This window comes from Manis javanica, chromosome 12 (assembly GCF_040802235.1).
Source record: "Manis javanica isolate MJ-LG chromosome 12, MJ_LKY, whole genome shotgun sequence".
Classification (NCBI taxonomy): domain Eukaryota; kingdom Metazoa; phylum Chordata; class Mammalia; order Pholidota; family Manidae; genus Manis; species Manis javanica.
The window spans coordinates 74,890,167-74,913,568 of record NC_133167.1 but is presented as its reverse complement, the minus strand read 5'-3'; the positions used below and the strand labels follow the sequence as shown (position 1 = coordinate 74,913,568).

At 45.0% G+C, this 23,402-nt stretch overlaps 1 pseudogene; it reads left to right on the top strand.

The window, feature by feature from the left end:
• The first annotated feature begins 7,482 nt into the window (after positions 1–7,482).
• LOC140845292 (uncharacterized) lies at positions 7,483–9,336 on the top strand (annotated as a pseudogene).
• The last annotated feature ends 14,066 nt before the right edge of the window (positions 9,337–23,402 follow it).

The following is a 23,402-nucleotide window of genomic DNA, read 5'->3' as shown; positions in this document are numbered from 1 at the left end:
TCTTCAACCCAGCAACAAACTCTCTTTCATATGGAGATTTTCACTAAAACTGCAGAATAGGAATAGGCATAAAGCAATTACAGTTTTCATGGAGTTATGTTTATGTTAAAGAGAACAAAGTGTCCTATTATCAGCCTGTGTGGACTGTTCTAAGGCAGAACAATCTGTAAAACCAAAGAAAAACAGAACTGACAAAACTGGAAGCCTTCCATCCTCATGGAAAGAGATGCACGAAGGTGGACTGCGATGCCACCTGGGTTATAAACATCTATTGTTTTCTCTCTGTGTGATGGAAGGTGCCATCTCTTTCAAGATGTTAACACGTCGTGTTTTATTCTCCTCGGTTCTTGTCCCTGCTGGAACAAAGAACTGAAAGACAGAGACACAATAGTGAAGCAGAGTGAAAGTTTTATTTGAATACACTCCAAGGGACTAGGCCAGAGTCCAGGTAAACAAAGGCCTGGGTCCATTAGGAGGGAGGCCTTTTTATTAGTCTGGCTGGGGGGTGCCTCTTTGATTGACAAGGTGGGGACATTTGACTGACAGGTCAGTTTATACAGCCACCCCTCTCAGTGTGTATCCTTCCGGAGAAGACACACAGGAAAGGATATGGTGGGGAGGGTGGAAGTGGGGATGGGAGCATGGAGGGGGAGTAACCCTCAATTTTATTTTAATGAGATGATAATGAGGTGTGGTTTGGGTGGTTCTTAGTTTTGTTCCGTTGAGCCTGTGTTGTGATCTGGTTGGACCTGTTTACCTTGGTCCTGATAAGCAAGGAAGTTATTTCCCTGCAAAACCTTTGTTGTCTTCCAGCGGGAACCCCCAACTGTTTTTCTTTTTTCCTTGAACCTTACTTACCTCCCTCTTCCCCAGCTGCTTCCCCTGTCTTTCCACCTAACAAAGGGAAGGATGATACTGAGAGCTTCCATGGTGACTAATTAGAAAATTGTCAAATGGTTGAAAACCGAGTGTTGGGATTGCATCTTTCAGTCTCTTGATTCATAATCTGCTTTTTTCTTCCTGCTTTCTTTGACTCAACTGGCGTGTCTGACACTGTAAAGGTTTATAAAGGTGTTCAATCACAAATATGATGATTTAATTTCCTACAGATTTACCTAAAGTTTCTTCCTGGGTTGTAGTCATCCCTAAGGAAGATCCCTTAGAAATTTTAAGAATATCCCTAGAATCCTTTTGGAATAATTGAAAAGAAAGCCAAAATACTGTTTACCTTCGCCACTGAGAAAGAGGGAATGCAAAACAAACTACCATCAAACCTCTTCCTTCTTCAAATTGGTATATTTGTAAATAGCCACAGAAGCAGCATAAAGTGTTCCTAGAAATAACTAACATTCATATTTATTACTCCTAAGTACCAGTGTACGTATGGTGAAGTTTTCAAGTCAGCTTTTGAGGGGAAATGTATACCTTATGTATAGTGTATTTAGGATTTAAAGTAGCATATTTCTAAGTTAGATGGTTAATAATCTGTTATCTATTGAAAGAGGTTCACAAAATAAGCCATAAGAAAGAAACTTGTGCTCAAGAGGAAAAGTGATCAAATAAAAATAGTATTTGTTTTTAACAACTGGTTCTAATAATCTGCAAAGTAATGTTGAACCCTCCTCCACCTCACACTATTGTGTGATATTCTTAATTGACACTAATGTTAATAATAACAATATTCATCATCTCAATGTCCCCAGGGAGGGTTGCAAGAAAGTCATATTAACCTTGACACCTAATTCCCAGCTCATTAGCTTGCATGGGTCTCAGCCTGACATCCACATCTGCCCGCCAGCTCTTCCTAAATGTGCCGTGGCATGGCTGGGAGTTCCCACCAGGGGGCTGCCCCACGTGTGTGGGGACCGAGTATTAGTCTTCTATCTTCTTCCTGAAGAGGAGCTGCTCTGAATGAGGACGCAGCTCCCTCACTTCACGGCCAGGTGTAATGACATTCTTCGCGCCATCTCATTCTTGCTTAGTTCCTTCAGGACAAATCTGCACTGGTCTTCCCAGACACGGGAAGTGGCCTCACTTGCTTTTTAGCTTTTCCCTCAGAGTTTCAAAGCAGCATGCATGGTGTGGGCCTGTAAGTCTGACAACACTTTTCATCCAAATGGGCACTTTAGCATCTTGTGGTTCTGTCCCTCCAAGGATGAGCACACCCCACACCATCCTCATCCTCCTTCCTCCTCTGTTTCTTCTCCAGGGTGCTCCTTGCTCCTGCAGAAAACAGACACATAAACAAACACACACACACTTACCAACACAAACAATACCACCCCCCATCCCCAGACAGCATTAACTCCTGCAGACTGGAGGGAGAGACGATGGCAGAGATGGGACTGCCAGCTCCTGAACACGGCGGACTAAGTCGAGACAAAAAATGCTGTAACATTGGTGCCTACTGAGAACTGCCATTTGAATTTTATGACCAGGTCTTAAATGCGTATCTTATAGCCTGTTATGGAGAAGCACGTTTAAATAGTCAGATAGGTCTAATAATGGAATAAGTGTCCCTGGGAAGTGGTGAGCTTCTAACAATAAAGGCATTTAAGTAGACAGATGACCAACGTTAAGGCAATTTCGAAAATGTGCCGTCTTCATTTCTGGGTTGGGAGATGCTTGAGGGATATTCTTGGCTGGAAGATATCATTTATCCACTTCGCATTTTGCATAACAGCGTAGAGATTCTAAAGAACTTTCATATATCCTGAGCTATTTTATTCCTTGAAAAGTGTCCTGTGAAATGAAGCAGGGACTGTGCTTATATAAAAATAAGAAAAAGGGCTCAGAAAATTTATAAATTATCCTCAGGTTACAGGGCTGATAAATAGCTGAATCTGACCCCATTGTGTCCCTAAACTTTATATATATTGACCAATGCAAATGTCCAATTTGTCCAATGAGTGTTCTTCTCTTGGTTGGCTGGTAAGGGCTGCTGCTTCTGTGGGGTGAGGAAATGAACCTAAATGAGACTTTTTGATCTTCCATATTTGCCACAAAGTTCCAAGATGTCTTGAATCACAGAAAAGTAATCAGAAAATCCTCCTGGTTTCTTTCTCTTTAATCCCTCTCAGCTGGGGTTAAATATGTGAAATCTGAAGGAATCATGTCCCCTCAAAGAATGCAAATTAGTGGCACTAGATTCTGAGTTTCTTTAGGGCAGAAGTCTTTCATTTCTGTATTACTGCCTTATGCTACATAGTAACACTGTTTAAAAAGTACACAGTTAAAGAACGGATACAAGGAGGAAGGGAGGGATGCATGGGTAGACGGGTGGATGGAGGTGACCAGCATCCCCCACACTTTCGTCCCCGCGCATCAGTGTCTGGGAACCAAAGGGCTTGAGGACTTATATCGCCACTGGTATTTAATGAAGTCTCCTTAACTTTCTAGCTACTCTTCAGCAAAGACATTCTGTCACATTTCTTCTCTTGGGTGGCTTCTATGGGTGTGTAATTCACCGGTTCTTTTGACTTGCCTTTCTCAAACCTGACTTATTGTTAATTCACTGTGTCTAAATTGTTCTGGACGGCGTCTGCCCCACGACAGACTGCTAAGCAAGTGAGGCTTCTTTAGGAGCCTGCAAATCCAGGACTGCAGGACTAGGAGGGTAGTTGTTCCATGATTTATGGCTAGAGGTGTGCACTCTGTGTGCTGTTGGCAGTGATGATAAAGCAGACATCAGTGCCTCTGTGGATTTCCTGTTGCCCCTTCAATAGCCACCATTTGGAAGCATAAATTTAAGGTATGAAGCACTGGAGTGGGAAACCTTTTCAGGCTGCCACCACACTATGGACTTCCTTTCAGGTTTTCTAAACTAGTAAAACTAATATTTCACATTTACCTGCATAATTGTGTCTGTGTCCTTTTCCCACTTGAGCAGACAAACTCTTCCTAGAACACATGATGACAACTGTTCTGATGCCTACATATCCTTTTGGTTCCAACTGACCACTGGGACAGTCTGCAAGGAAGCACTCACTTTTGCTGTCCTTAGGTGGTCATGCGTAACTCCTTAGTCAGAATAGATCTGCTACATAGCCTCAGCCTCTCATAACCAAGGGGGAAATCCATATTTTCTTTTTAAATTGGGATGGGGAAAACTCATGATGGAGAAGACACTGAATTTTTGAGTGCAATGCCTCATTATGTGTACACAGGTTTACAGCATTATTGGGCTGTGTATATTGTCGTTGATAGATCTAAAGTTTTCAGCAGTGGTTCTCAAAGTGTGTCCCTCCACAAGCAGCCTCAGTATCACCTGAGAACTTGTTAGTAAAACAAATTCTTGGGACCCTACTCCAGATCCTGCTGCTTCTGAACCCCAGGGGTGGTGCTGGAAATCGGTGCATTTTAATGTACATGTAGTTCTAATGCACACTCAAGTTTAAGAACCCTGGTTTTAGGATGTTGATAAGAATCACTTTTTCTTTTCATCTTTTTAAAACAATAGTGTACAAAAATGAAATCATCTCTTTTTTGAAGAGCATTCTCTTGCCTGAAGGTTTTGGGCAAGTTCACTATGGATTCAGTGAGACTGAGAAATGACAACGGTCTTGGAGTAACAGGGTTTATACCCGGCTTTCTTCTCCTGGTGGTAGTTTGAGCACTAGAATTATGTCTGCATCCAGAGGTCTGCAGATCTGTAATCCACCTCCATCTCTGCCTTCACCCGGCGCACTGGGCAGAGCTTTATATATAGTGACTCAGTATTCGTAGAGTTAATAATAGCTCATTGCCTTTGGGTGTAGCAGCAGTAGCCTTAGCAGTAGGCCAATTCAGTCATCAAGTAGTTTAGGGTCAGGTGAGGATCCTGGCCATAGGAACTTCCATTTTCCTTACAGCATTTAATCAGATTGAATAATTATTCATACTTTTTCTCAAGCATATGTTAATCACATTAGAAATGCCATTCCCCTTTTTCAAAAGGGCAAAAAAAAGGTAACATCCCTTCAATGGGTGCCTTCCAAAGTGAGGACTCTGAAACAAAAGTTTCAGTTCTTATTGCTGTCTGTTCTAAGAGAGCCTCCCTTCACACAGAATATTCACAAAAGTTACCCTTAACACTACTTAGCTGAGAGAGGAGTAGGATAAAATGTGGTAGTGGGGTGAAGGCTTTAAAAAAACAAACATAAGAAGCAGCTTGTCTAGTTATGGATGAAATGCTTTGTAAATTTCTTAGAGGGGACATTTACACATTTAATGACTCCACAAGTCAGTTCTTTAAAATTTGATTGTTTCTACTGGCCAGAATCCCATCTCTGTGTCAGCATTGGGCAGTATTGGGGTAACTGTGGTAAGCACATTATATATCAGTCCATGATTAATCAGCTGACATTTATTGAGTGTCCCCAAAGTGGGTTAGAGAAGGGGGCTACTAAAATGATGGTCCCTGCTTTTTAACAAGCTTACAATAATCTAATTGGACAGATGGAAGTAAAACAGAAACACTTAGTGTCAATATGACCCTCTGGGATCTAACAGGATCAGACATGAGGAGGCATGAGGCTACGCACTGCAGATTCAGGGGAAGTGGCCACTCTGAGCATCTGTATTTAAGAAAGGAGGCTTCAGGGGGCAGGTGGACTTCAGAAGATGCTCACTCTCTGTGGTGGATTATTTGTTGAAGTGGCCTCAGTTCTTTCCCTTCCTGTATCTCTACCCCTCGGCAGTGCAAGCTTTCGGCTGCCCACATTAGCAGAGCCTACTCCTCCACTCCTGGATCTGAGCCGGCCTTGTGACAGTGGCAGTGATGAGGTGCCAGTTTCAGGTCCAGACCTCAAAAGGCATTGCATACCTCTGGCCTCTCTTGGAACATGTCCAGCAGCCACGAAACAGCCTGGGCTCAGCTTGCTAAAGGAAAAGAGGCCACTTTCTTCCAGAGATGAGCTGTTTGAACTGAGGCCATCAGAAACCAGTTAGCCTCCCCAGCAGAGCTATCAGTGAGCCCAGCTGAGAACAGAGGAAGCCTCCTCTCCCTGGATGAGCCCAGTCAAAATTGTCAACCCTCAGAATCCTGGCCTAAAAGAAAGGATATTGTTTTAGGCCAACAAATCTTGGAGTGGTTTGTCACACCGCAGTAGGTAACTGATACAAGGTCTAAAAGGTGGAGAGGAAGGGAGAGGAAGGGAGAAAATGGTCCTGGGTAGAATTTCAGCCCCCAAAAGGTCAAGAGTTAGAAATTTGTGAGGTCAAGTCAAAGAAAAGCAGGATTGGATAACTGACCACTTTTTTTCAATAAGCTGCCAGAAGCTCCAGTGTTAAAGAGAACATGTACTGGAAGCCAGGCCTGCTGCTACACAGTGACCTTGAAGCCCCCCATCAGGGCATAAGGAATAGGAATCTCCATAAATTGAACACACAGCACCAAAATCCCTCCAAGCTGGATTCTGAGTGACATATTGTTTTCTAGCCAACTATGTTAGGCCAAGAAAAAAAAAAGGTCTTTGTGGCTTATAATCTGTATTTTTTATGTAAAAATCTAAAGCTTATGAGTCATACTTTCAAGAAACTGCTAGAGGCAATTTACGGAATCTCAGTATATTATGAAGTTGGAGTGCTTTTAAACTCCTGAGTTCTCACAATGCGAATCCATGAGCCATTGTGTAACAACTCAGTTTTGTTAGGTCATTGAACATATTTTTCACCACAAAAGAGCATAAGAGGAACCATTTCCCTTTAAATGCTAAAAATTTAGTGTTCTCTTTCCGTTGAGTGGTACTTGCTTGAAAAGTTTCCTGGGAGACGATGGATTCTTGTTTTAAAAGTAGCTCCTTAAATTCGAATGGACTGGGTGAGGGGTGGATTGACAGGGCCTGGAGTTCGGGTGGGGGGTGTGGTATTAAAATGGAACAATATTGCTGGATCTTTGTTCCACCAGCCACAGACACTTCCTTGGTTTATTTGTCAAAAAACCAGTTGACAAAGTGCCACAAACTTTCTACAAAACAGCCTGACTGAGCGACTGTTTCATTCAAACCATGCTCACATTAGTAGGGTCAAGATGTCAAAAAAAGCCTGGTGCACCAGGAATTTCAACAGAAGGGAAGGCGAGGGTTCCCACGACTGAAGTGTCACACGAGAGGAGCGTGAGAGAGGCGTCATGCCTGGAATGCTCGCCGCGTGTGCGCGCGCGCTGGCAGGGGATCGAGCGTGCTCTAAAGTTGTTTTAATTGCTTGTCTCCTGTGAACATGTTGCTCCCTTTTGACTCTCGAGTCACCAGTTCCCCCCGAAACTTTCGGGAACGAGGACCATCGCCCGTCCCGCGGGCCCCGCCTCCCCCCGCGTGCGGCTAACAGGTCCCCGGTGGCCGAGGCGGCACCCCGGCTCCCCCGCGGATCTCCGCAGCCCACTCGGATTGCAGCCGGGGTGCCGCCCGGCCTCCCATTGCGGCAGTCGGGGCGACGGCGGGCGAGGCGGCGCGCGCGGAGGGGGGGCGCGGCGCAGGGCTGCGCGGGGTCCGTCTCGGCCCCGGCATGGGGCGCGCGGCGCCGGGCGGGCTTGCCACGCGGGGAAGCAGGCCGGCCGGGCGCAAGGCGCCGCCGCCGCGGCCGGCCGCCGATTTCCAGGCACGCAACCCCGCCTCCAGGGCGCCCAGCCTCGCGCTCTCGCCCCGCCGCTCGCTCGCAGCCGCGGCCGGCGCCGCAGCCCCGCGCCACACAAAGGACTGCCGCCCGCGGGGCCGCTGCTCCCCCTCCGCGTCCTCCTCGGGTGACGGCAGCCCCGACAGCGGGGCTCGGGCGCGGCGGCGGCGGCGGCGCGGGGACCCGTCACTCCGGTCCCCGGGGCGGCGGCGGAGGCTTTTTCTTCTTTTCTATTTCGCTTTATTATTTTTTGCCCTTAAACCTCCTCGCCTCTCTGTGGTCCCAACCCCCTCTCCCCTGCCTGCCTTCTCCTCCGCCTCCTGTAAACAACTCTCCCACCCCCTCCCGCCCCCAAGTAAATAAATAAGAGGAGGAGGGTCGCGGGGAGGAGGCGAGAGGAGCCCGACCGACAGCGGCGGCCGCACGCACCTCGCACCCTGAGATGGCGCCGCGCCCCGCGCCGCCCGGGGAGGCCCGGGCCTGCCGCCGCCGCTCCTGCCGCTCCTGCCGCTCCTGCTGCTGTGCGCCGCGGCCCTGGCGCCGGGGGCGGCCGCGGGCGGCGAGGTGGCTCCCGCGGGGCCCGCCGTGTGCTACTCGTCCCCGCCCAGCGTGGGCTCGGTGCAGGAGCTGGCCCCGCGCGCCGCGGTGGTGGTCGAGGGCAAGGTGCACCCGCCGCGGCGGCCGCAGGGGGCCCTCGGCGCGTAGGCGGCGGGCGAGGCAGGGGCGTGGGGCGCCGAGCGCCCGCTGCCCGCCCCGGGGCGCTGGGGCCGCCCGGCCCGGACGCGCTGTCGGCCGCCGACGGGACCACGCCCTCCCGGTCCCCCGGCCCGGCGCCCGGCGCGCGCCGGCCCGCGGACGAGACGCCCTATCTGGTGAAGGTGCACCAGGTGTGGGCGGTGAAAGCCGGGGGCCTGAAGAAGGACTCGCTGCTCACCGTGCGCCTGGGCGCCTGGCGCCGCCCCGCCTTCCCCTCCTGCGGGAGGCTCAAGGAGGACAGCAGGTACATCTTCTTCATGGAGCCCGACGCCAACAGCAGCGGCCGCGCGCCCGCCGCCTTCCGCGCGTCTTTCCCCCCGCTGGAGACGGGTCGGAACCTCAAGAAGGAGGTCAGCCGTGTGCTGTGCAAGCGGTGCGGTAAGTCCCTCGCCCTGGGGGCGTCGCCGCCGGCCGGGGGGCGCGAGCCGGGCGCGGGGCTCCGGGGTCCGACGGCCGCGGGCGGGCGCGGTCTGAGTTTGTCTTCGGGCCGCGTGCAGACTTGAGAGCGATGCTCAGAGGAGGAGGTTTCGAGGATTGGCTTCCACAGACAGGCAGCGCCTTCTCCAGTTTCCCGTTTTCTAGGCTTTGCACTGGTGAAGCCCAAGTTCGGTCGGGGCTGCCGCAAACTTTTCAATCCCTTGGGGTAGAAGAACGGAGACAGAAGAGCCGGCTGCTTTCTTGGGAGTGATCATTGAACTTGGCTTTGGTTAGGAGCTGCTGATTGCGGGCCGCCAGTGTGGGACTTTTTCTCTGGAGGAGAAGGGGGGAGTCCGACAGGATTTTAATGCTTTCCCCTCACTTAGAGCCCCGAGTGCGGACACGGTCAGGGGTTTGTGTCTAGGGGGCCCTGACAAGGAAGGACAGGGCGCTGGGGTCCTCTCCAAATGCGGCAGAGTTTGGGGCGAACTCAATACCGAGCGATAAGCGCAGTCTAACTTGTGAATACGTGTATGCGAGAGGTATAAAGCTGGCTTGTTGGGATGGAATCTTTTCGAGAATGGTTGCTTTCACGTATTTCGATTGGGAGTATGTTTTGGCACTTAAGTGAATCAGAATAGAGAAATGCAATCACAGAGCCTCACTTGTAGGCCCTGAAGACTCCCGGAAGGTAAGTGGAGCAAGCTGTTTCCCAGACCGTTTCGAATTTCACTGCTGGAAACTCTTCTTCCCGAGTGTCCTTAATATCATCAGGTCTGAGAAATTAGCTGATAATCTGATTACATGTCTGAGGGTGAATTACATTTATGCTGTTCGTAAGATAATTTCTAGGTTCTAAATATCTGTATAATTTCCTGATTACCATATAATCACTAAAACATAGCTGGGTTTCTTCTCAAACCAGAAATTAGTGTGATTACACATCACAAATTCTAACACTATAATAGCCTTCCCCTGCCTCTTTATGTATCTGTTTAGTAGATGGTTGGGGTAATTGAATTTGTACAAAGCTGAGCACGGTGCCACGCTCAGTTTGCCTGTGATGCAAAGCGTGATAGTTCTCTTACATTTGTATCAGGTGATGGCCAATTTAAATTTCTGGTTGGCGTTCATGGTGCTGGTATCCTGCAGTTAATTAATACCCGACGATTTGGTTTTAATGGCAGGAAAGAGCATTGCTCATTCGCTGCTTCCTTTTTTTTTTAACAATGCACTTTTGTGTGCCAGAGACCTGTTAGGCTTACACCACTCTGTGGACAGAAGCTGTTCTCAGACAGTGGTGCTGAAGAAAGCTGAGTGACGTTGGGATTCCCCGGGTCTGGCTGATAGATGTCACCGTAAACCTGGGAAACACTCTGCCGGGAGCTGCCTTCTTAGGGAACACAGAACCTCAACACCAGTATACTGCAGCATACGCTATTCTGCTACAGAATCTGAAACAAAACCTTCTAAGCCAACCCTTTCAAGCCATCCCCTTGTCCAGTTTTCAGATGTTTTATTATATGTAATTCAGGAAGGGTTTTTTACCTTCCCCCAGACCATATGAGTTGTGAGTCATTTGCTACCCATGGTGGATGTTCATGTAAAAGGGATCACAGTTGGCAAGGATGCCTGGGGTTGGGGGTGTGTTGGTAGATTAGCAATGGTGTTAGTTATGCCTTTTAACTGGAAATAAATGTCAGACTCTGGGTTAAAGTTCTAATAAGCATCCGGAGAATGTTTGGAAATGGAAACATCGTGATGTCTGGAGGAATTCTATTTTGGTTTTGTGCTTCTAAGTGAAGAAAGCTTCCCTGAAGGTAGTTTTGCCTCTCTGTCTGTCAAAGGAAACTCACGGTTGTAAGCTGTGGCCTGCTAAGCAAAACAGTTTTTTTTTTTTAAATGAACTGGATATCTTCCTGTGTGTCATTGAGTAGATAAAGAAATCCTGAACGTAGTGCTCTAGGACTGTGTAATCATTGTGTATGTTTGGTGATTTTAGCATTACGCATTGTAAGGCAGGAATATTGTATGAAAACTTAATAGATTTAGCTAAGGACTAACTAAAAGTTTCTCTCGCATTTTTACAAACATAGTAGTTACAGTAATATTGTAGGATAAGAGTAAACAGCATCAACTATTTTATACACTGTAAACTCAGTACATCCATACCTGGAATACTGGGTGTAAAAGCGTGTGCATGAGTGGTGACAACTCGTGACTTCATCCAGTTATGTGGTCTCAGTTAACAGTGTCATTCAGAACCTACCAGGCAAAGAAACACAAATTGGAAAAAAATATATAGAGAGAAGAGGGGCTGATTTGTCTTGGTTGAACTGCTGCTGTGTGCTTCTGGCCAGAAGATTTCAGGGAGAGTGATGAAGTAGAGGGTTCTTATCTAAGGGGAAGATGCCCTGGGGCGAGATGGCGGTGTTGCTGTCCGAGCCCTTTTGTTAGGCTGGAGAGGGAATATAGCGAAGTCATTTTGTGATATCATATCCCGGGGACAGCTTCCAGGTCTCATGTGCTCAGCTGCAGTGTTGTTTCTGACAAGTTGCTTACTGATCTAAAAACTGCACATGCAACAGATTAGCTTTTGGGGTGAGCTCTTAGACGTCTTCCCTGAATTTCTTTTTTCTTAATCCCCCCCCATCAAAGAAGCTTCTGAGTAGTGTCAGTATGAAAAGCAGCTCTTCTCTGGAAAACCGGGCCTATTGAAACAGACTTTTGGGTGTACTTTGGAAGACAATACAGAATATCATATTTGCTTTATACTTGAAGTTTGTTTAAATTACACTTCTTTTTCAGTTATTTAAATTCTTCTTGGTCTTTGCTTTTTCTCTTGCTCACTGAATGGGCTAAGAAATATTTCTAAGTTTTATGTTAATCGGCACACAATATTTGCTGTTCAATTACAATTCTGTTATTCAAACAAATCACTGTTGGATGCACTATGCTTTTAGATTTCAAAGCATCACAGTTAACACTAGGCAGAAATTGATTTCCAAAAAATGAGTAAAAATAATGATGTTGAATTAGTATCTATAATCGGGCCATGCTAGATTTATACATCAATTGTGTTCTTACAAGCTAATCTAAATGTTTGGTATATCATCATATAATACTGGATGCATCGATAATGTAAACATGTTTGTCCAGTATTTGTGATAAAAGGCACTTTTTCTAGTATCCTCAATAACTTTAATAAAACATTCTGACCTTATGATGTTATTGAAATGACAGAAATGCTGCAGGGATTTTTCAGCCACTATTGAAGAAAATAGTTCTTCATAAAAGCTATAGTCAGGAGGTAGCAATAGGAACAGATAGAGCTTGACTATTTATGTTTCATAAATACACATGTAAATTTAATTCCCCAAGTGTTGGTGACTGCCCTCTTGAAAGGGTATCAACCTTGCTGTCATAAAAGCTATACTTAAAACACATCTTTCTTGTGGAGTAGAGAAACTGTATCTGTATTTATATTATGTTAAAAAAAATGAAACCAAGTTAGGTCTTCTGGGAAAACAACTCCTTGAAATCTGTTTTAAAAGGCGAACTTAAGTATCTGAATTAAAATATTTTACAAGAACTAGAGGTTAATTCTTATCAGTTGCAGGCTATCTGTAAGTCCTCTGAATCTAGGGAAAGTTTTAGGGTATATCTTAATGGGTGAGGTAAGATGGAGGAGCTTAAACAGCGCTGAGGGTCAAAACAATGAGCTGTCCTTCCACTGGCCGGTGTATTTATAGCAAATGAGAGCAAAATATGTGACTGGTCCAGTTATTGCCCTTGTCAAATATAATGTATTCATTGTTCAGGAAATCGCCTTTGCTTTGATGCCCATTTTCTTCCTGTTGTTTTGTGTATAATTAAGACAAAGAAATATCTTTTAAAACCGATTTTTAAATTTCAGTGACAATTTATGAATTGGCCTGATGTCCACAGATCTGCAAACTGTCATCTGCCTTCAGTACTGAGTAATACCTAAAGGTTTTTTGCTTGGTTGTTTTTGATATGCTTAAATGACATGAAAAATTTATAGATAGCTCTTAGTAAAGGGTATTTTGATGAGCTTTGTATAAATAAGTGATACTAATGAAAACAAGAAGTATATAATGAATAACAGTGGTAAGGATTAATTGACCCTTATATTCATTGAAAGCATGTAATGAAAAAAGTATCTAATAAAAGTAGCTCTTATTGACCCATGCAATTTGTTTTCAAAAACAATAGTGTAACATGCCTTAGAGTTCATAAGAAAATCAAGACTAATTTTAAGTGTTCTTATTTTTAAATAACAGAAATGGCTGTTGTGGGCAGTCTTCCATCCGTATATGAATGTTCTAAATTTCTGTATGCACATGTTACTCTGTACTCATGTTACCATAAAACTTAAAACTACAGTAACACTATGAAAGAATGTTTGACCTATGTACTCCCCCCAGAGCAGTCACTTCATAATACTTGAACTGACTAATAATACATCCTGTCATACTCTTAAATTTAAAGTTGAATTATTTGCAAATTTACAGAATACAGATAAATCTTGCTGAGTTGAAGCAAGTGCTAGTCAAGAGATTATATCTTCCTATTGTTTAGTATTGTGATGCATTTGAGGCAAACCTATTTCTAAAGGTATGCCTACTGGCTCTCTGTACGCAGATGATCCATATAAAAAATTAATTTGGTGAAGTTGAATGCTTCAAATGGGTTGACCAATCTCTGCTTGGCGCAGATCCAATTGTTAGGGAACTGTCCCCTAAATACAGACTTGTCATCCTGGAATTCTAGAGAGAAATGAGTAAGTGGCAATATGCCTCATTTTTTAGTCTTCAAGAAAACCAGGATATTTTTCCCTGTGGGAAATAGTTTCTTTGGCAACTGTATGCTTACCTTGCCTTACCCCACTGGGACCTAATAACATTTATGTCCTGTTTTTTTTTAATAATAAACTACATTTCTTTAAATTTTTAAATTATCCCCAGCATGGATGGCATATGGGAGACAGTCCTACCAGCTCCTGACTCAGGCTTCATGTGTATACCCCCTTCATTTCTGTTTCCTTTGTGAGGACACTGCAAGGGAAGGCTTTAGGTCAATGACAGGGCCTAGGAGTGGAGTTTCATCTGTGAGAGACTGAAGTATAGGCTTGCTGCTCATCAGTACACCGACTGGCCTTCTCTTGACACCTTGGAATTCGACGGGTGGGATTGGTCTGGGTCCAAGTAAGTCAGTAACGGAAGGCCTTAGATCATAGACTGTGACTGTGGATGGGCTTCCTGATAGGCTCTGTGCATCCCAGGAGGACTCAGATGCTCATGTACCTTGTATCTCTACTTCAGAGGCTTAACCCGCAAAGCCCAGGGTCCTGGCTTTGGGTATCTGCCCCAGGGTTTGGGAACTGGAAGAAAACCGCTTAGAGTGGGGCATAATTCTAGAGCTGAGAGCCAGATTTAGGAGGTAATGTTGGGCCGAGGAAACCTAGAGAAAGGAATTGCTTCCTCTTTTTGCTCTGCGGTGCTAGAATACGTGAGCTGAGCTGAGCCCAGCACAAGGAGACCTTGCTGACAAGGGCTCTGAGGCTTCGTAGTGGGTCCAGTTGGGAGCCCAAGGCATGGAGGGGGGCGTGATCAGAGGGGTAAAGCATTGTCTACATGGCTAAATTTGCAAAGCTCACAGCAGTAATACATCATCCCAAATGTTCATCTCTAGCCTGGGAGTTGCCATTAAGGCAGAGGAAGCAGGAGAAAAAATTGAGGGGCTGACTAAAGCAACTTAGTTTTAATGAATACTCATTGTTGTATCTTTCCTCTTTGATAGACTTTCATTGCTTGACTTATAAATAGATTAAACACCTGCTATATAATTAAATGAATAAGTGACTGAAGCACCTTAGCTCGTTGGGTAGTGGCAATCACTGCCCTCAAGTTCGAAAGAAGAAGAAAAACAGCTCTTGTTTCCTTCTCTTCAGATCTCTAATTTGGTGAGGGGTTATCTGGAGGAAGTAGCATTTAGAACCATGTCCTCCCAGGATGCTGTTTCTTCTTCTTTCACCCAGAATGTTGCCTCTGGATCAATTTCTGGGCATCAGAGAAAGGTTATTTAATTTCCTAAGATTTGTTTTTCCTTACTTATTTCTGGACAATATTTATTCTATGTTGTCTATAGTTCTAGCCGGGGAAAATTTTCCCTATGTTGTGAAGATTTCAAGCACAGAAAGGATTTTGAAAAGTCAACGAATCCCTACTGCAGTTTTGAGCAGACGATTCCGAAATCGTTCCAACTCATTTTGGGTATTAGATCTTAGTACTAGGAAGCACTGTGTTTTCCTTGATCTTCCCCACAGGTGTTTCACCATCTCAGCACTCTAAGTTCACTTCTTATAACTGACGATGGAAAAGCACTGCTTATATCCCTAAGAAGTAAAAAGACAACAACAAAAAAAAACAAAACAATATTTTTGGATGAGTTACTCTTTACTCTTTTTTTTTCCTTCGCTCCTCACAGCCTGTCAGCTCTTGTTCAGACTGCAGGTGGATAGCACGTGTCTGCTTGGGCTCTGATGCCTAATGAGACCCTTGTCCTCAAGTGCTCAGTGAGCCTTAGGGATGCCATGGGCGATGACGTAGTCCCAGCGGAGCCACAGATAGAGTGGCAGTATTTCCTTCTATGTCAGGGAGCATCCTGGCTGCATCTCTGGGCAGAAGATGGTAGCTCTCCACTGAGGAGGAGAAGGATGCTTCAAATTTGTCCTTAGACTACTCTGCCCTTGGGAGGTTATCTGGCAGTGAGGGCTGTTTGGTGACTGTCAGGTGGGGATGTTCTGCCCAGAGTCCTTGTGCTCATTGTCATGTCATCAGCACAAAAGGGCCACAGCTTTAAAATTCCCCAGACTCTCTACTTTGCAAACCTGACACCTCTGAGATGCTCTTTTCTCCATTGACTTCATTCCCATCCACCCAGATAGCTCTCATCTTGTCCTCAGGAGTACTAGTGACTTTTCTTTCATTGAAGCATTTTGGACCATAGTCTTATTCTGATGAACATGTTTTTTTTCCTCCCAAATTATGGTAACATAAAATTTATCATTTTAACTATTTTTAAGTGTGCAGGTCACTGGCATTAAGTATTCACATTGGCAGGTAGCCATCACTACCATCCATCTCCAGAATTTTACATCTTTTCAAACTCAAACTCCAAACCCATTAAACAATAACTCCCTATTCCCCCCTCCTCCCAGCCCCTGGCAACTAGCATTCTAATTTCCGTCTCCATGGATCTGACTATTCTAGGTATGGCATGGAAATGGAATCACACAGTACTTGCCTTTCTGTGACTGGCTTACTTTACTTGGCTTTAAGGTTGATCCTATAATGTCTTTAAGGTTGATCTATGTTTTAGCATGTGTCAGAATGTCATTACTTTTTAAGGCTGAATAATATTCCATCACATGAATAGACCACATTGTGTTTATCCATTCATCTGGGTTCCTTTTCCCTTTTGGTTATTGTGTGAATAATGCTTCTGTTTTGTACATGAGTATACAAATATCTGTTCAAGAATGCTTTCAATTCCTGGGGGTCTATACCCAGAGGTGGAATTGCTGGATCTCATAAGTAATTCTTTGCTTAATTTTTAGATGAACCTGTGTGCTCTGGGTGAGTAACGTTCCCTCTTTGCATCTCATTCCCTGAGAGGCGTAACGGGAAGGTCGAGCCGAAAGGCTTTCTGTGGTCCGTTCACACTGCATGTGGTCCTCATCTCAGAAACGACCCGACATGCAGACCGCTTCTGCCGTTGCCTTGGAGCTTTTCTCTTCCTCTCTTTTCATTTCAGTGTTGCTTGCAGGAGCATAACAGTGGAAAAGCCACTGTGGAACTTCCAGACGATCTGAAAGAGGAGTAAGAGCTTAACAAGAGGGAACCTTCGTGAAAAAGTGTCCCTGTCCTCCCAGCTGCATTGCCTCCACTGCCTCGTTGGGTCGTGCTGCTGCGCTGTCTGAAATGCTGAGTTATTTGTATTCACCAGCATTGTCTTCTCAAGAAGTAAATGCCGTTGTCTCTGCAGGCCTGTCTTTGAAATTTTACAGTATGATTAATAGATTAATTCACAACCGCAAACTTTTAAAGCAAGAAAGCTCAGTTGTTTTGTTTTAGTAGTATGAAGAAAGGTTCGAGGCATTCTGTGATGAGTTTTTATTTATGACAAAAGTTTTATTTATTTAAGACAAATCTGGCACAGTTTTAGATTCTAGTCATTAGAGCTGCCGTGGACATGCACGAGGCCAGCCCAGAGAGCAGGGAGAGAGCTTGGTTTCCAGCTCGATGGTACCAGGTCCGATGATGGCAGGGAGAGGATTCCCACCTTGGCTCAGTGTTAGGTTCGCAGACCTTCTTTCTCAGCTTATGATTCTTGTGGTTTGGGCAAGAAAGTGATCTATTTTGTCCCTTTTATGAGTAGAACGAGCAATGCAGAAACAAGATGTCAAACGAGGAGTAATTTCATCTTGTAAAAGCACTGCATGGAGAGGTCTGGGCAGTTCCCCAGAGGCTGTGCAGGACCCGGCAGGACTCAGCCCGGCTGCGGCCTCACTTTTCCCTTCAGTGTGGCCTCCAGAGCCCCTGGTGACACATCTACTCCAGCAGATCCAGGGTTGCTGATGAACTGTGGTTCCCGAGCCCGTATCTCTATCCTAAATCCTATTATTTGGCTCTGGATCCATTTATCCAACTACTTGTTGGATGACCCACCCTGATGTCCTACAGACACTTTATGCATATGAACCAGTGTCTCATCATTTCCCTGCCTGTCTGTCTGCACATCTGCACATTGTAATAATACCGAAGTCACTACCGCCCCCGATAAAACGCCATCCCTGCTCTTGCTTCCCGCGGCTTCCTTGACTGACTGCTTTCTCTGCGGCAGATCGAGTAGCCGAAGCTGATGGGAATTCCATTAGCGCCTCACCGTACAGTAGCATCAGTGTCCTCTTAAGTAACCCAAACCAGAAACCTCTCCTTTGCCCGGTATCACTTTGGTGATCAGATCCCACTGATTCTACCTCCTTGTCGTATCCCAGATTCTTCCCTTCTGCGGCAACCCCATTGTTTCTCTAGTACCTCCCATTCTTACTGTAACAGCCTTTTACCTTTGCTCTTGGATTCTCTCCCTTTTAAGTCCATTCACGGTACTGTTGCTAGAGTGGTCTTTCTGAAACAGAAATGATCACGCTACACCCTTGGGTAAAGTTCTTCAGTTGCCATCATGATAAAGTCTAGACTCCTTAGAATGGCACACAACTTTTGTCTGAATATTCTTATCCAGTTCCTGCTTCTGCCTGGAACCCTGAACTGCACGGATGGCACTGCTCCCCATGTGCCCAGTGGCTGTAGGGCCCTGTGCCCTCGCACATACCCTTCCCTTTTCCCAGAAGGGCCTGCCTCTCTGTCTGCCTTCTGTGCCATGGCCACTTACTGGTCTAGATTGTCTGTGCCCTTCCATGGGGAAATGGCTAAATAAAACAATATAGTTGTATAATGGATTATGCTACTGTCTTTATACTTTCTTCAAGATTTTTAATGACTTAGATATGTTCGTAGTGTGCTGTCCAGTGAAAAAAGTATCATGCAATCTGTGTGCGATTACTTTATCACCCGTCTGCCTCATCGACCTATCAATCTAAACAGAAATAAAAGCCTGGAAGGCTACTTAACAATATGTAAGAGTTGGGCACTGGAATTAGTGATGTTTAGAATGTTCTTCATTTTGTTGATGTTCTTAACATTTCTATAATGAATGTGTATTATTTTTTTAGCAAGGAAAAACAATAAATGCTATTTTCAATAGAAATACCGACTTGTAAGTAGAATAGAGTCTTAGTTGGGGACTTTGCCCCTTTAGGATGTTGCCTTCCTTATAGCAGATGTCTTACGTCATGTAGGCTAATTGCTGTAACAAATGGTACCCTGAATATGCAGTGACTCAAATGCAGTGTTTATTTCTGCCCAGGGAACAGACAGAGCACAAGATGATCTGGTCTTTACTTTCTTCCAAAAGAGACCTGAGCTAACATCTGCGGCGTAGCTGAACCTTGCTTCAGACCGAATTGTTGAAATAGGCAGGGCTCCACTTTGTAATGGTCACTTTATTTTTAGTGGCAAAGCTATCCTCTGAAAAGTGGACAAAGTGCCTTCTACCATAACAGTCACCTGCATTTATTATAGGTAAATCACTTATTAAGTACATGCACTTCCTTGTGCTCAACTTAGCATTTGTGGGTTAGTTTGGCAATAAATCCTTTAAGTTTAATGCTCCCTATGTCTGGTTTCATTTGATATTGAAAATGCAGAGGATCAGGCCACATTCACTCTGGTGTTAGGTTGCCTTGTAGAGCTCTGTGTTGAACAAATCATTTTGATATAGGGATGGTATAGAAATACTCTCCAGCTCTATCACTGCTGATTTAATTGGGTTCTGTGATGTACATTTCTTTTCAGGATAAATTAAAATAGCTGATAAAGCTGCCTGTGAAAGCAAGTGGTTAGGTTAAACCTGCCTGGTATTTTTAAATGTATTGATGAGGCATCATTCCACAGTTTTTAAGCACTTTTATTAACTTTCCAGTAGTTTTATTTCCAGTAACTAGCTAAACAGTGGTCATTATGTACTCAGTAATCTTTCTCTTTAAAATACTATTGAAAAGTCTGTGAAAATGATTAAGGTGCCAGTATCATCCACCTACTTCTTGTGAGTGAGAATTGTTGGTGATGGTGTGATTAGCCGGGTGTATGTGCTTCCTTTGTGCAACCCAGGAGGAAAGGAAGCCGATTCAAAACAGGTGAATGGAGACAATGAATGAATGTTTTTGAAACTGTAAAATAATTAGTCCTTTGTGCGTCTATAATATACATGTTCGTGCTCTGTTTAAAAACATTTTTATTTAATATTAAGAAGATAAAGAGGATATTTACGGATTATGTACAGCATATGAAGAGTAGCGGTGCATTTGTTGTGCTCCTTTGTAAAAAGTCTCGTGTTTATCTGGGGCCATTTGGCTTTATAAGGTTCTTATATTCCAGGTGACTAAAGGCATTATCTTACCTGTAGGCCAATTGGCTATATGTGCATTCATTAACTAAAATGGATTAGAAATTTATGATGAATTTATTCCCCTTCTCTTTGCCAATAATTTGTGTATCCCCCCCAAATCCCATCTCTTTCCTCTCAGATTTAGGCAATCCTGACCTGTGTGAGAAATTGTAGGGGCATTCTGAGGATGTTGCTTACATAAACTATGAGAATTGTGAGATTGCTAAGGAGATGTAGGTGAGTAACAGAAAAAGAGAAGCAGTGAGTACCCTTGATTACATATGGCATACATACTATTTATTGGGCGTCTTTAATTTCCTAGTCTCGATACTGATTTCTGAGATCATGTGATAAAATTAGACAAGCTTTTTAAGCTGGGTAGGGTGGGTTTCAGTACCAGGGGCCAACCTCTGGATTTTTCAGAGTGAGTTTTAGCAATATTTTTGTTTACTTGAATATAAGCAGGAAGCAGTTTTAAGAACCCTGAGCCTTTGTTTGGCATGGGGTCGAGAAGGAGGACTCTACTGGAGAGAGCTAATGGTTAGTTTGTGTAAAGAGACTGTATTTAAAAAAAAAAAATCACCAAATTGATTAAGTTACATGTAACATTACTAGAGTGTTGCTGAAGGTCACTCTTTCATTAGTGTTTTTTCCTTTAGCTAAGAATTCTTCCTGTGTACCACAGAAGCCACTTCAGTGACAAATTAGTGTTTAAATTTTTCTTGACACGCTGGCTTGAAAACTAACTACTGTCTCTATAGTAGATACCCAGGTCCTATGGGAATTCAATGCATCATCACATCAATCCTTGTGAAGTGACATCTATCAATCTAATTTAAACAAGTATTTGAGTCAGAAGGTCCTTGGACCATGTATTAAGTTGACATAGAGCTTCCTTTATCTGAAGCTATGACTGAGCGTTTTAATAAACAGCAGTCAAGAAATGCAAAGTTATTATTCTGACAGTAACTGAATGCATTTTTCCTTCCCATCTCTATACAGTCTGTTTATTGTCTAGTGAGCTGCTGAACCGATGCATTCATAGCTGTATTTGCATAAGGAGTTTGAATCGCCACGGGAAGGATGGTTTTGAATTTCCTGCTGTCATCTGTTTACTTTCTCTGCAATCACAGTGTTTGTGTGCAAAGGGTTTTTTTACATTGGGTTTTCCTAATTGTAATACAGTGTAAATAAGCTGGGAATCATAGTGATGAAAATTGCACGTTCCACATCAAAGGAAGTGGGGAAAAAGATGAAAAGGAAATCTAGAAATAGAAAGAAAAGCTCTGAAGCCCGTGACCTCAGCAGCAGGCTCCTCAGTCCAGTTCATCCTGTAGACCATAGATGAATTTTTTTGGACCAAATGGTCTGATCTTGGACAGGCCAGGCCAGGGGTTTGCGAAAAAGGTTTGTAGATTAGAATATGCAAATCCCTGGGCTAGACTCCTGGAGAGAATAATTCATTCTCCTGGGAATCTGCAGTTTTGGAAATCTCTCCAGGCGATTTTGGTGTCTACACGGGTTTGGGAGTTCTTGGACTCTTGTGTTCTCTAAGGCTTTTTTTTCAACAAATAAACTTGAAGATTCTGGGAAATCAAAAGATGGGTACAAAAAGGGAGAATTAGAATTCACTGAGTTTCTATTATGTGCCAAACATTTTAATATATTTCTAATCTCCCTCCTTCCTTAATAACATCTTCCAAAGCATGTCATTTTATTTCATTTTTCACCCAAGATTCAAAAAGAACTTTATAGAACTTTAAAGGTCACACAGCTGCTGAGAGGCAGAACATTTATTTGCATTCAGGTCATTTGATTTCCTCTGTTGGAAACACGACGGCGAGGTTTGGAACAGAGCGGTCTGATAGGGTCCTAGTCGCCCCGTCCCTCGAGTGAGGCTGACTGGCCCTCTCTGGGCGTGGGACCCGTAGCTCACAGTAAATGTCTGGTGATCTTCAGAGAGCGTGCATGTAGGTGATCGGGTGTGAGGGGGAGTGCTGCATGTGTTTTGAGAGAATTGAAATCAGACCCAGTTGGGCAAAACTCTGTCTCCAGCAGTGTGTAATGAACAAGCCAGGTCCTTGTGTCTCTGGAGATGACGTTGTGCCTCTGAAAGGTCTGTGCCAGCAAGTTCATTAAGGAAATTCCATGGTCACCGGTACTGTTTCTCCAGGAAGGGAGTGAGACATGGTGGATCCAGGAGGGGAAGAGTGGGCAGCTGTGGTGGGCTGTGCACGCTGCCTATAGGTCAGGCTTTGGCCCCGAGACCTATCTCTGCTGTTCGTGACCTTCGGAACATCGCTCCATGCTTCTGAAGTTGGTGTGAAACGACAGTAACGTCTCTCTGAGAGATGAGGGAGTGTGGGCTGAGATAATTTATGTCAGCACATAGGTCATGGTGAATGCCCTATTAACGCTCGTAGGGATGGCCAGGGGAATAGCCACTCCGGAGCCTGACTCAAGGCAGCAAGGATACATAGTGGGGGTCATGCAGCAAAAATGGAGGCCGTAGCAGTAGAGGCAGAAATAAAGCTGAACGTCACCTGCTTGAGTGCTGTGCTCTTTATTCCTCTACGAATTCATTTCCTCTTGATCTGTGGTGCCGTCGGTCCCTTCACCCAGTGCTACTCCCAGGGTGGGCGGGGACCAGCAGCACTGTCCCGGCCCGGTGCTCGGTGGGACTGAGAATCTCTGAGTCCTCTGCAGACCTCCCGCTCTCCTGTGCTTCTGACGTCCTCCACAGTCTGAGCAGCGTGGTCTCAACCTGCAGCCTCCTGGGGTGTGAATGGCACCCAGGGAGGTTGGCTTGTCAGCAGCCTTTGTGCTGCCCCAGCCATGCGGTGTCACCATCAGAGCCCTTTCTGCAGGGCCCTGTATGTGGTGGGATAGCCGTGACAGGGAAACGCCATTGTGAGGGAAGAAGGAAGGAAGAGAAAACCTTTCTAGAGAAGTTAAGTGATTATATGCCCTTTGCCCATGGACGCTGGGACATGGCGTCAAAGATGAGCAGTCATGAAACACCAAGGTTCTGAGCGGAGAGCAGAGCAGCCGGCCAGCACGTGAGTGGATGACATGGGAAAGGGGTGAGAGCGCGCGTGTGGCCTGATGCTCCCACGGGGAGGAGAGGGGAGACCTTCCCCCTGCACCCCTTGCTGGGCTCTGAGCCTAAGCAGCAGCAGATTGGGGCAGGTGCCCTCGGGAAGGGAATTGAAATGGCTCTGTTCCCAGAATGACTCTGAGGGAACCTTCCAGCACATACGGAGTGAAAAACAATCTGCCAGACTCCACTTGCCCAACTGGAATTCAGAGAGGCTGCTCAAATCTTTAGGGCTCAGGGCTTTGGGAAGATTTCCCGCTTTGCTGGGGACTGTGTGGAAGCAGAGCAAGAGCAGAGTTTTTGCATGTAGAATATCTTAGGGGAGTTGAACACGATGAAAAGCAGCCTTTTTGTCGCTACAGAAATGGACGTGACACTGTTTTCCGTGTTCTCCCTACTAATGATTTAAGTTTAGTTAGTGTGCTCATTCTGTGCTAAGCCCTTCCCAATT